The sequence below is a fragment of the Petaurus breviceps genome, unplaced genomic scaffold (genome assembly GCF_028583685.1).
Source record: "Petaurus breviceps papuanus isolate PSGF00001 unplaced genomic scaffold, PetGlider_PUasm1.0 140, whole genome shotgun sequence".
Classification (NCBI taxonomy): domain Eukaryota; kingdom Metazoa; phylum Chordata; class Mammalia; order Diprotodontia; family Petauridae; genus Petaurus; species Petaurus breviceps.
The window spans coordinates 11,881,262-11,895,493 of NW_027185698.1; positions in this window are offsets into that span (position 1 = coordinate 11,881,262).

Here is a 14,232-nt window from a genome sequence, read left to right on the forward strand (position 1 = left end):
TATTGCTCCTCCCTTTTCAGCCCCTTCCTGTTATGTCAGCAACAGGAGTTCATACCTCCTGTTTCTTTAACAGAGGCACAATTTGAACTAGGTGCTAAGTATCTCTTCGCTTTCCAATATAAAGGGATCTTCAAATTTCATTACCATTATGCTTTCAGGTTGTCATTCTTGAATTATCTCTCTTCAATCAGTTTTTTTATGAGCTATTTCACAATTTCTTCTAATTTTATTCTTTTGACTTTCTTTTATTTTTTTGGATGTCTCATGGAGTCACAAGCTTCTGTTTGCATTATTATCTATTTTTAAATAGTAAATTGTCCATAAAATATTTGCAGTTTCATGTACAATCATCTTTTTCTTTAATTATACTATGTTATAGAAATGCCAGTCTCCCCCATGACAGTGTGGGTGGGGCACCATTAGAGAGCATGTTTTCCTGTTTTATGCCTATCTTGATATTAATAAACAGAGGGTTAAAGAACATTTTTTTCTCTTCTTTTACCTTTCATTATTCATACATAGTTTTGCTATAAATACAGGAGCTGTGGTTGGGGGGAGAGTCTTTAAATCAGCATTTTGCTTTGCTAAAACAAGTATTAATTTTTTTGGTAGTTGTTCAGTAATTTTTCAGTCATGTCTGAATCTTTATGACCCAATCTGAGTTTTTTTGTTTGTTTGTTTGTTTGTTTGTTTTGGCAAAGATACTGGAGTGATTTTGCATTCCCTTCTCCAGCTCATGTTACTTATGAGGAAATTGAGAATAAGGGTTAAGTGACTTGCCTGGGTTCACATAGCTAGCAAGTGTTTGAGGCTGAATTTGAATTCAGGTCTTCCTAACTCCAGTTTCAGTACTCTATCCACTGAGTCATCTAACTGCTTCTATTATTTTTTTTAGTAGGCAAGAAGCAATAAACATAGTGAGATTTTGTATTCTCTACACCTTTTAGTCAATTGTGTGATATTAACATGTGCTTTACTGTGAAATATTGCATGTGAGAACAGGTTTATTCCATGCAAATATTCTCACAAAGGATACCCTCAATGTATTTGTAGATTATTCTTATAAAAATTGAACAGATATGAATGTATGTAACTGGATGAGTATTTACTGATATTGTCTAAAATGTATATACATACACATACATATATGTATTTTATATATATACACACACCTATATGTCTATATCTTGTTTTTCTTCTCTCCTTTATTAGATTATAAGCTCACTAAAAGACTATCTTTAGCCTTTCAAAGCAATATGTGTGTGAGGTTACAGTTAAAATCTTGAATCTAGTAAGTGAGAAAGGACAGAAATGCTCTTCATATAAACAACTATGTACAGATAATTTTAAAATCACCTTACAGATAGAAGTTGGTACCAAGTGGGAAGTACAAATTATGCAAATTCTATGCAGTTGAAGAATGAGAAGATTGGGGACTGGGGAGGATTGATGAAAGGATAGTACTTTAGTCCCAAAGAAAGAGAATACTATATTTTAAAATAACTCATCAAGTACAAATTGAAGAGAATAATGAAAATGTTTAAATTCTGCAATCTATTACAAAATTAAATATATAAATACCATTAATGCCAATGTTTTAATATTCCTATGTAATATATTTAAATCCACTTACATATCCCTGAACTTTGATTGTCTGACAAAGTGGTGTTAGAAGTTTATAGAACTATCAATGCTCTTGTGAGTTTGTGTTGTTTAAAGTATTTCTTTGTTCAATGTAAATGAGTTGAAAACCCTAAAATCATTCTAGAACCAGAGAAAATAGACAAAAATTCATGTCAAGCCCTGATTATAGAAGGTCTTCTCAGAAATAATTTAAACTTTGAAGGAAGTTATAAATTAGTTGTTGTGTGGCATAATAATTGACTATTGATTAGTGTTTGAGAGTTCAGTCTTGATAAGTTTCAGCTATCTCATTTTATATAATCATTTTACCTTTGTGAATATAAAACATCTTTGAAGAGGGAGAATGTGTCAGTGCCTGAATATCTTTAGTAGCAGCCTGAAATGTATGGAGAGGAGAGTTTCCTTGTTTCCCAATGTGTATTTACCAGGGCTAATCAACTTCCTTACATTAATATCAATACATTGTTTTTCTTCCCTCCTTATTTATAATTCTCATCTTTATTTTGTGCTTATAAAAGAAAACTCAGTCAACAGCTTTTAAGTATGTTAACCAGTACAATTATTATGCGGCATTCATCAACTAAGATTTACTATTTTGCTATCTTAGAACTAATTTGATTTTCTAATCTTTTTTTTTTCCTTATCGGCATGAGAAAAACCGTGCAATAAAACATTGTCTGGAAATGGTATACCTGCCAGTAATCCTTGGAAAAGGAAGGCCTCTCTTTCATACATATTTAAATGTAAGCAGACTAGCATGTCTGTGGTTTTACTTGGAATGACTTTACTGACTCCTTAATATTACATATTGTCTCACACTCTAAGGCTTCATGTTATAGTAGAGCAACTACAAAGGAGATTCAAATATCATTTTTTCTTTGTTTCTTTGAAGTCCTGCATAAATTGCTGCTTAAAGATAAAAAAATAAAACTTTACATATGTTGTTTATGCTATTTTGGAAAGTTTTTTTTTTTAAATAAAAAAGAAACAATGAAAAAAGTCCCACTTAGAAATTTGAAATACTTTATTAATTACCCAGGTTTAGTTCCATAGATTTTTTTTCAATCAGTATTTATCTGATTTTCTGCCTTTCTCTGTTTTCTATCTCTTTATCTTCACCTGTTTCTCTGGTTTTTTATTGCCTCTGTCTCTTTGTCCCTTTATCTCTCTTGGTTCCTTTTTGCTGTCTTTTTCTCTGCTTCTCTCTCTCTCTCTCTCTCTCTCTCTCTCTCTCTCTCTCTCTCTCTCTGTCTCTCTGTATCTGTCTCTCTGTGTGTGTATGTATATATATATACATATATATATACATATATATATATACATATATATACATATATATATATATACATACACACATGTCTTACTATCCCTCTTTTTCTATTCCTTTCTTTTTCACCATCACCACCAGCAATAGTTCCTTGATAGATGTTAGATTTTTCATTGGATTGTTAGCTGACAAAGTATGTAAAGTGTAGAAAACATAATTTCAAATTAGGAGAAAGGCTATAAAATATTGCTTTTAGTTAATTTCAGATCCCCATTTATTTTCAAGGACCTAGAATAGGCATCAAAGACTTCTGGGAAGTGGCATACTTTTAAAATGCTAAACAGCTGGAAATCAAGAATTGACCAATTGATCACTAAACTCTGACTTCAAGTGACTATAAAGACAGGCGTTTAACTGCTTTGCTGCTGAAACACCTTGCATTAATCTTATGTAATTATGCTAAAATATTAAATACAGCTCAATGAGAATAATGACATTCAGTCATAATGGGATCCTACATTCTCTTGTGTTTTCTCTATTCTGGAATAGTCAGAGTACATGCTAACAAAAGGGAACATGGAATTTTTAAAGTCACATTTATACATCTGTTTGGGACTGAAGTAACCAATGTTAATTGTTGATAGAGTAGGACAAGGTAAAAACAATGTCTGATTTATAATATGAATTTTGCTTGAAAAATATTTTTCTGAATATTGTTTCATTTTTCATATTACATTTTTTTACACTCTGTACCAATGAATCACAATTATATTGCTCTGTAATATTAGCAAAGGGATCATATTACAAGAATTGAATATTTTTACCCCTACTTTAAAGAGGATAAAACTGAGGCTAAGAAAGATTCCGTGACATGCCCAAAGTTGCACAGCTAGCAAGTTTCTTAGATAGGATTTAAAACCCTGGGCTCCTGAAATGATGTTTTGTGTATTATCTACACTATTTTCCTTTCTTTCAATCTGGTTTTCACAATACAATAAATACTAATTAATTACAGTCTGTTAAATTATAACAATGCCCCTGCACCAAAGAAAGAAAACAAAAGTGAAATCATAAGGGGCTTAATAAGTTTAACCTATTTACAATCTTACATGCAAAGATGGTACTATTAACTTGCAAGAATTTTCTCATTAAAACAGTTATAGAAAAGGCAAGGGTTTGATTTGAATATGATGGTATGGTATTTAAAAATAAAATAAAATTAAGAGGTGAGAAGGAAAAATGCACTGGGAGAAAGGAAAAAAAGAAAAGGGAAATGTAGAGTGGGGTAAACTATATAAAAGAAGCAAGAAAGAGCTATTACAGGGAAGGGAAATATGGGAAAGGTGTCAGGGAACACTTGAACTTTACTCTCTTTGGAACTGGTTCAAAGTGGGAATCACATATGCACTAATTTGTGTAGGGGAATCTATCTTACCTTACAGGAAAGTAGGGAGGGAAGGGTAAAAGAGAAGAAGGGGTGGTGTTTATAGAAAGGAGGATGGAATAGGAGGAACCAGTATTCAGAAGCAAAACACTTTTGAGGAGTGGCATGGTAAAAGGAGAAAGAGAATAGAATAAAGAATGGAAACATAGGATGGAAACTTGTATTCTAAGGAGGAAGTAGATTCAGAGAAGCAAGCATGGAAGTAAGGAAAATATGAAAAAAAAATTCTAGAGAAAGTTATAAAGTAAGAGATGCATGGAAGGGATTTAGAGAGAGATATAGGAGAGATTTAAGATTTAGAAAGTCACATATAACAAGGAGAAAAAAAGGGGAATATATTACAGACAAATTAACACCTGGAGTTGGGCCTTCAAGTAAGCAAAGGAAAATAGCAAACAATGGGCAATGGGTTTAGGAGAAAGATCATTTCCAAAACAGAGGGAAATGGACACCACCAGAAATTTGGTAATTCTTCCCAAACAAGCACATTTTGGAGCACAGATACCTTTCAGTTATCAGTGTAACTTGCCTATGCGAACATGGCAAGATGAAACTAGTTCACAACACCACTTACATCAGCAACATCTAGCACAAAGTCAATAGGGCTGCTAACAAGTTAGTTTTCAATTGAGATTTGATAGTCATGAGTCCTAAAGGACTTTCTAAATTCTATTTTCCAGAAGTAATGACTGATTTTATTCCTACTGTCAAAACCAAACTCCCATTATAGAATTTACAATATGCTCATCCAATATTAAGTCCATATTTGCTATTGCATTTTTTTCTCCCAAGTCTTCTGAAATATGGTTCACTATTACAGGCATGTTATAAGTAAGCATATACTTCCATGTATTTATACAGAGAAGTCCATAAAAGCCTCAGAGAATTCCTTTTCCAACATACTTGTTACATGTTCACCTTTCTTTTTAAGAAGCAGAAATCAAGGACACAATTACTTGGGCAAAAGACACTGTTTTCTGTCAAGACTTTAATTTTAACATTTCTCTATTCTGTGTTTACATCAACAATTTTTCTAGTCATATTGCACTAAATAGGACACACGAAGATGTCTCTAAAACCATAAACTATATGTATTGTACTAGATGGATGATGCTTTAAATACTTGCTGGAACTTTTTTTTTCACATTTTTTCCATCTGGAATATGCTCATATCATCTTCCTGAAAATGACATACTTCTATCTTGTTCACAATTAATAAACATAATTCCCTCTTCCCAACTTAAAACTAAATGTAATAGACAATAAAAGCAATTTTATTTAGCAAATGTTAGATGGAATAGATATTTATTAGAACAAAAAATATATAATCATGAGGTGAATATTAACCATAGGAAATTACCTTTCTTGATACTCTGAGAGTTTTACATAAGCTTCCTCTAGTAGGAGTAGCCCTTTATCATAGAACAAACAGGCTTTAATCAAAGGGGTGGTTCAATAGTTCCTTCACTTCCCTGCCTCAGCTCTTGTAATCCCTGGGTAGGGACAACTAGTGAAAGTGAAATGACTATTGAAGTCCCTACATTTTCAACTCTCACCCTTGTCATTGAATTATTCTATAATAGGCCACTGGGTCTGTTCCTCCATATCTTTTCTCCAAACACCCAAAGCTAATTTTATTCCAGGAACAATTTTGTTATTTAAAATATACTGGTAATACTACATTACAAATTCAACTTAATGTTAATGCCTGGATATCTTGGGAAGAGGAAAAGAGATTGGAGGAGGAGAATTTTAACAAGTTTTCCAACATTTAGTTTTGTCAAAAAATACTTTCAGAGACAACCAATTCCCTTCATTGGAAGCTTTCAAACAATGTATTATGACACAAAAATTTTAGAAAGGCATTCCTTCCATCTTTTCAGCAATGATGCCTTATAATTCTGTTATCTCAAAAGTAGGTTTTAGGTTTGGTCTGGTTTTGTTTTTAGGAAAAATCAATGCCTTATATAGAACAACAAAAAAGATATATTACATGGACTGGGTAATGAATTTAATATAATTTTTCCTTGATATATAGAACATATTTAAACTTTATAAATTTATTTGTATCTAAACGTCACATTGTACATTGAAACTCAATTTTCCAATGAATTTTATTTTAAGTAATTCAAAACAGATTTTTATAGATAAATATTGGCTACTACATACAAGTAGTACTAGGGGAATGATAACTATAAATGTAGATAACATTTTACTTTTTGTATAGGTGTTATCTTTGGAATGATTTTTTTAGCCAGCGAACTGACAACAGAGCTAATACATCTTTATCCAATCTTTGGCAGAGTTGTCAGAATTTCATAAAGGTCTTTAAGTCATGTATGTAAAATTGCTTGCCAACTTTGACAGTTTTCCAGGATGGAAATTCCGTGTAACTCACATTCACCTATGTATTCCTTCTTACCCACTACATCTACATCTGCATTTATAACTACATGTATATATATATATAAATATGCACACATGTGCAAGCATATAAACATGAATTGATGAAATGCAGTTATATATATATGATTACATGTACATATTAAATTATTTTATGATGATATGAGAGGGCAGCTAGGTGGTACAGTAGAATGCCAGTCCTAGAGTCAGGAAGACCTGAGTTCAAATTTGGCTTCAGACAATTACGATCTATATGACACTGGATAAGCCACTTAACTTTATCTTAGTTTCGTCTTCTGCAAAATGAGCTGGAAAAAAATGGCAAACGACTCTGGTATTGTTGGTAAAGAAAATCCCAAATACCCTTACAAAGAGTCACACATGACTGATGCAAGTAAACAACAACAAAAATAATGGAGCGATGAAACATTAGCTATGATCACTCTAACCAAATTCTAAAAGTTAGTGTAAATTATCATATAATCAGAATAAATGAAAAAGAAACTTTCTTTCAAGGTGTTGGAGCTAGACTTACTACCCTCTGCCCAATTCATTTTAGAGGATTTTTGATATGGTGTGTATAGGTCATATACACACGTGTGTATACATACATGATTTTAACATTTAAAGATGATAGCATGCATACCATTTACTATTGATTTATGTTGTTCACAATAATGTATGCATGTGTGTATATATTTATATTTTTAACTTTTAAACATTACAGCATGTATAGTAATCATTATTGATTTTATGCATGTGTGATTGGTCTTAAATATTTATTAAAAGGGCAAATTTTTTTCTTTCTTTTAAATATTTACAGCCATTCGCAATGTTTGCACCTACTTATTTATGCTATTCAGGATTCTTTTTGCTTTTTTTTTCATTCATCACTTTCTTTCAGATCTTGTATCTTTAAGGTTTACCTCCAGGACTACTATCCTTAGATTGTGTCCTATGTCTGAGGTTTCATTAAAATTTTCCGTTTAACAACTTTGTTGCTCGTATGACCTTGACCATATAGAATATACATGTTCTCTGTACTCTTTCTTTAAAACATTAATTCTCTGATATGCCAAGCAAAATACCTTATAATCCTGTGTAAAAAGTTGCTGGGGACTTTGGGGTGATATTTCTAAAGTAGTTTTTCCTCAAAATATTTCTTGTATACAACTCAAAGAAATATTAATGGTGGGCATTTCCAGTTGTATTGTGGGCCATCATTTCAGTTCTGTTCAAATCATGCCATGCAACCTCACTTTCTATTCTATGCATAATAAAAATGCCCTTAAGTTGGGGGACAAGCTGCTATTTGCCAAGTTAGACGTTGCTTGTAATTTACATTTTTGCATCTCTTCAGGACACCATATCCCAAAAGAAAGGCATCTCATCACTAATAGTTGAACTCTACAAAGGCTTGTGTACTACTGTTCCCCAATAGTCTATAGGTATAATAGTATTTTCAGATCATGTATCTATGCTTCCTTAAACTGTTTCTTCTTCCTGCCCTGTCTATATCTACACAACTTTACAGCAGCAACAGAAGAAACATTATGCCACAGGACCAGTATCACAACATGCCACAGCAGCTATTTTTCTTCACATATAAATGCAAGTAAAACCTGCTTGGTTACTGACTAAATGCAAGAACCTATTATTTATTAGGATTCCTCCTTTTGCACTTAATTTTATCTAAATTTTAAGTATGATTCTGTGAGCAAGAGGAGACTTTTGTGGGAGTATTATCTCAGATCTCACAATTTTAAAAAGTAGTATTTGGTGTCCTTGCCCTTATCCCATGTTGGGAAAAAAAAAAAGCTATAGTTATGACTTGGTGGTCTTGGCTGCAGTTTATATGTCATTGAGAAATTCTACCTCTAGTACCTCTGTAATATTTTTGAACAAGTATGTCCAATATAGTGCCAGGCATATCAGTTATTTCTAGTAACTTGGCTGATATTAATTCTTGACTGTTACATCTAAAGAGATCTCGAATAACTTGATCTCTAGTCCCAGGGTGATATATGTAGGTTACAATACCAATTGCATCATATCTATTCCAGTGTCAATGATCAAATTCAAAATCTAGCAGAAGTGTATTTCACCAATCATAATTTTTTTCAGCATTGACTGAATCACTCCAATCATTTTATACAGCTTGTTTCCCATTATCTTCCCCCATTCCCACCCTTTTGCTCACTATCTAGCACTAACTTCAATATTTCCACATTTAATGATGAATGCTAGTACAATTTTCATTGCCTCACAGATTGTGATCATCTTCTTGCTTTCTCCTTTGCCAAATCAATTGATTGTCCCTTGCACTCTAGTATCACAGAGTTTTGCAGCTATTAGAACATCTGAGAATCCCACCACAAAATAATTGTTGGTTTTGGTGTTTAATAAATTAAAATCCTCAAAAACTCTTTTTAATCTAAATACTGACTAGTTAATAATTATAATTTTTCTGTTTGATCATGTTCAAATAACTTGTGTTTTGATAAATTCCATTTTATTTAAGGCGTATGTTTAATATTGAGTGAGATGAGGCTAAGTTTAGGATTACAAACAGAAATAGAGTATAAACTATTGCTTTTGATTACAAATTTTTTTTTGCTTTTTTTATTTTTGGAGGGGGAAGGCAGGGCAATTGGGTTAAGTGACTTGCCCAAGGTCACATGGCTGGTAATTGTGATCAACTGATTGAGACTAGATTTGAACTCAGATCCTCTTGACTCCAGGGCCAGTGCTCTATTCACTATACCACCTAGCCACCCCCTAAACATTTTTTTAAAGTAAATAGTATTTTCAATGTAAATACTAATAATAACAAAACAATCAAAATTAGGTGTTCTTTTTGTTAAAGATGATTTTGTTATATAATAAGTATAGCAAGAGCAAATATCTAAACATTTCCCCCTACCTATCCTACACATAATCTTCCTAAGCTTAGAAAATATTTCCATTTCTACAAAATACTGATTCTCCCAAACTCATATCCAGATATGCATGGTTGGCAGGTGAGGACATTCACTGGACTTGGGTGCCTAAGGTTACTGATTGTTGTTCTCTTGCTCCTTAAGAAACTAAGATTTTGCTCAATGTAAACCCAATGCTAAATACTCAATTCCAGATACTTAAGGCTTGCTTTCCTTTCCTTTAGAACTACCATGATTGGATATTTTAATTCTTTTACCTAGAACAGAAAAAAAAATCAGTTAAAATAGCCAAGGACCAGGGTATGTTTCATGGGACCATGTGGCTTCATAGAGGGAGTAGGGCTGAAAATCACTTCATTGAAACCTGACCTCTTTTTAGATGATGTGAGTGAAGGACACACAACATCACATGAAGAAATATAAGAAATTACAATGACCAAGCTTGACTACAAAGAAAGAAATATGAGAAAAACTTCCTTCACCTGTTTACAGACATTGGGATCCATAAATCTGGAACACTGCAAAAAATGTAAGACTTTTCCAATGCCTTAGTTGGTTTTGTTGGAATTTTTTGTTTGTTTGTTTTAAGGAGATAGTTTTTGGGAGGGGAAGGAGCCTTTCGGGAAAATAACATTTATCTAAGAAAACATAACACTTAAAAAGGCCATTGTATTAAACTTTGAAACAGTATAATGCAAAATAGAAAGTGGGGCAATAGCTCTTTTCCAGGTTTTTCTGAAGTCTGCCTGCTCATCAGTTTTTACAACACAATAGTGTTCTATTACATTTATAGGCCACAACTTGTTCAGCCATTCCCCAATTGATGGACATCCTCTCAATTTCTAATTCTTTGCCACCACAAAAAGAGCTGCTATAAATATTTCTTTATTGGGAGGTCCTTTTCCCTTTTTTATGATCTCTTTGGGATATAGATCTGGTTGTGGTATTGCTGGAATCAAGGACATGCAGAGTTTTATAACCCTTTTGGTATTATTCCACACTGCTCTCCAGAATGGTTGGATCAGTTCACAACTCCACCAACAATGTGTTAGTGTTTCAATTTTTCCACATATCCAACATTTATCATTTTCCCTTGCTTTTGTATTAATCTGATGGGTGAGATGTGTTACCTCAGCATTATTTTAATTTGAATTTCTATATTCAATAGTAATTTAGGGCACTTTTTAAAGGTGAATATAAGAAAGCTTTAATTTCTTCATCTGAAAAGTGTCTTTTCCTATCCTTTGACCATCTATCAATGGGGGAATGAATTCTACTTTTATAAATTTGAATCACTTCTCTATATAGGTGAGAAATGAGTACTTTATCTGAAACACTGACTGCAAAAAATTGCTTCCCAGATTTCTGTTTTCCTTCTAATATTGTTTGCATTGATTTTCTTCATACAATAACTTGTAAACTCAATGTAATCAAAATGATCTTTTTTTTATTTCATAATGTTCTTCCCTTCTCCATAGATCTGAAAGGTAAACTATTCTTTGCTCTCCTAATTTGCTTATGACATCATCCTTTATTTCTAAATCATGGACCCATTTTTACCTGATCTTGGTATATTATAAGAGATGGAAGTCCATGCCTCGTTTCTGCTATACTATTTTCCAATTTTTCTACCAGTTTTTGTTAAATACTGATTTCTTACCACAGAAATTGGAATGTTTGGGTATATCAAACAGTAGACTACTATAGTCATTAAGTACTGTGTCTTACGTGCCTAACTTATTCCACTCATCCTCTATTTCTTAGTACCAAATAGTTTTGATGATTGCTGCTTTATAATATAGTTTTAGATCTGGTACAGCTAGTCCACCTTCCTTTGCATTATTTTCACTAATCTTCATGATATTCTTGACTTTTTCTTCTTCTAGATGAAAATTGTAATTATTTGTTGTCACTCTATAAAATATTTTTAGCAAATTGATTAGTATGACATTGAATAAGTAAATTAATTTAGGTGAATTTACCATTTTTACTATATTAGCTCAACCTAAGCATGAGCAATTGGTATTTTCCCAATATTTTAGATTTTACTTTATATTTATGAAAAGTGTTTTGTAATGGTGTTCACATAGTTCATGGGTGCGTTTTAGAAGTTAAATTTGCAAATATTTTATATTGTCTATAGTTATTTTAAATGGACTTTCTCTATCTCTTACTGCTAATTTTATTGGTGATATATAGAAATGCTAATGATTCATGTGGTTTTATTTTATATCCTTCAACTTTGCTAAAGTTGTTATTTCAAGTATTTTAGTTGATTAAATATATACCATCATATCATCTGCAAAGAGTGATAATTTTGTTTCTTCATTGATTATTCTAATTTCTTCCATGTCTTTTTCTTTTCTCATTGCTAAAGGCAGCATTTTTAGTACAATGTTACATAATGGTGGTGATAACTGGCATTCTTATTTCACTTCTGCTCTTATTGGTAAAGTTTCTAGAGTATTCCCATTACATACATATGTTTACTGGTGGTTTTAGATAAATGCTCCTTATAATTTTAAGGAAAACCCCATTTTCCTAAGTCCTCCAGTCTTTTTTAATAGGAATGGGTGCTGTATGTTGTCAAAAGTCATTTTTTCTGCATCTATTGAGAACATCATATGATTTCTGTTATATTTGCTATTGATATGATCAGTTAGGCTGATAATTTTCCTAATATTGAAATAGCACTATATTCCTGGTATAAGTCTCATATGGTCATATAAATTTCTCCACCCAACTGAGTGTTTATTTTATTACCTCTTGGAAACAAAGCTGATGAGAACTAGGCTCAAAATATTCTCACACCTCCCTTCTTTTCCTCTATTGTCATAGGTCTTTTGTACCTCTTCGTGTGATGTATTTTACCTCATTCTTCCCCTCCTTTCTGCTTCTCACAGTATGATCTTTTTTTAACCCTTATTTTTTCATATAATCACATGAAAGCCAACTTATACCCATACTCTATGCCTATGTATACTCATTTAAACTTTCCGAATATAAATAACCTTCTCAAGAGTTAGAAATATCATATTTGCATGTAGCGATGTAAATAATTTAACCTTATTGAATAACATGTTATTGTGGTTTTTCTTTACTGTTTTACTTTTTAATGCTTCTTTTGAGTGTTGTATTTGAAGATTGAATTTTATGTTCAACTCTGGTCTTTTCATCAGGAAAGTCTGAAAGTCCCCTATTGCTTTGAGTATCCATCTTTCCCCTGAATAATTATGCCCAATTCCCCATTGTGTTTTAAATGGATCTTTAAACCCAAATCCTTCTGGCTTACATTTAATGGCCAGTAATAACCTGAGCCCAATTCTCTGTTGCTAATGTGTTTGGTTTTGATAGCTTAGCATGAGTGTAAATAGCAATCGCTTTATGTTCTGCTTAGAAACTCTGAGTGTCTTCTTTTCCCAGATTGATATGTTTGTGGTGGAAAATTGGCCCATTGTTTGCCTCAAACTTACCTTGACCTTGGTCATTGAATGGGCATGACTTCAGGGAAGCTGAGAGCTGGTAACAACCTTAATTTAGAAAGGCCAAAGTCACCCATTGCAACCATGATTCATGAACACTTGTGATCATCAATCATCTTGACTTTTGTCTTACCACCATATTTTGATGTGAGAAGAGAGCAAGGCTTACAACTTTGTGTAGCTCTGCCACACTCAAGTATAATTAATGTGCAAATCAAAATGTCACCTTTGCAATATCATTGGGCCTCTTCATGAAGGGAGGATTATCATCATCATCATCATTAATGATGACAACAATAATAATAATTATCATTAATAATTATTATTTATATTATTGTAATATAATTATAAATAATAATAAATAATAACAATAACAGCTGCAAACCTACAGATCCAAATTTTAGAGGCAATGTCTCACTATTTGACAAACATTGTTGGGAAAACTGGAAAGCAGTGTAGCAGAAACTAACCATAGACAAAAATATCACACAATAAACCAAAATAAGATCAAAATGTATATATGATATAAATATAAAGGGTGATGTGACAAGGAGCTTAGGGGAGCAAAGAATAATTTACCTGTTAGATCAAAAGATAAGTGAAGAGTTTATGACCAAAAAAGAGATAGAGAATATGATGAAAAGTAAAAAAAAAAGAATTAGGTGTAAAATCTTTTTGCACAAATGAAAGTAATTCCATCAAAATTAAAAAGAAAGAAACCTCGAAAAGGCCTCATTTCTCAAGTATATAGCAAAGTAAGCCAAATTAAAAGAAAAAAAAGATACAGGACATTCCCTAACTGATAAATGGTCAAAGGACATGAACAAATGGTTTTCAGAAAGCATCAAAGCTGGTAGAAGCAGGAAACTCCATGAGCTCCCCCCACAACCACCTCAAATATCTATAAAATATCACTCTAAAGAAATTTTAGAGCTACAGAACCCACAAAGTGACAGGGAGAAACAAATCTCCCATTGAAGGAAACCTAGAAACTCCACAGGAAGTTCCATCACAACATGTTGGAAACTTAGCCCAGCATCACTTAAGCCTGGG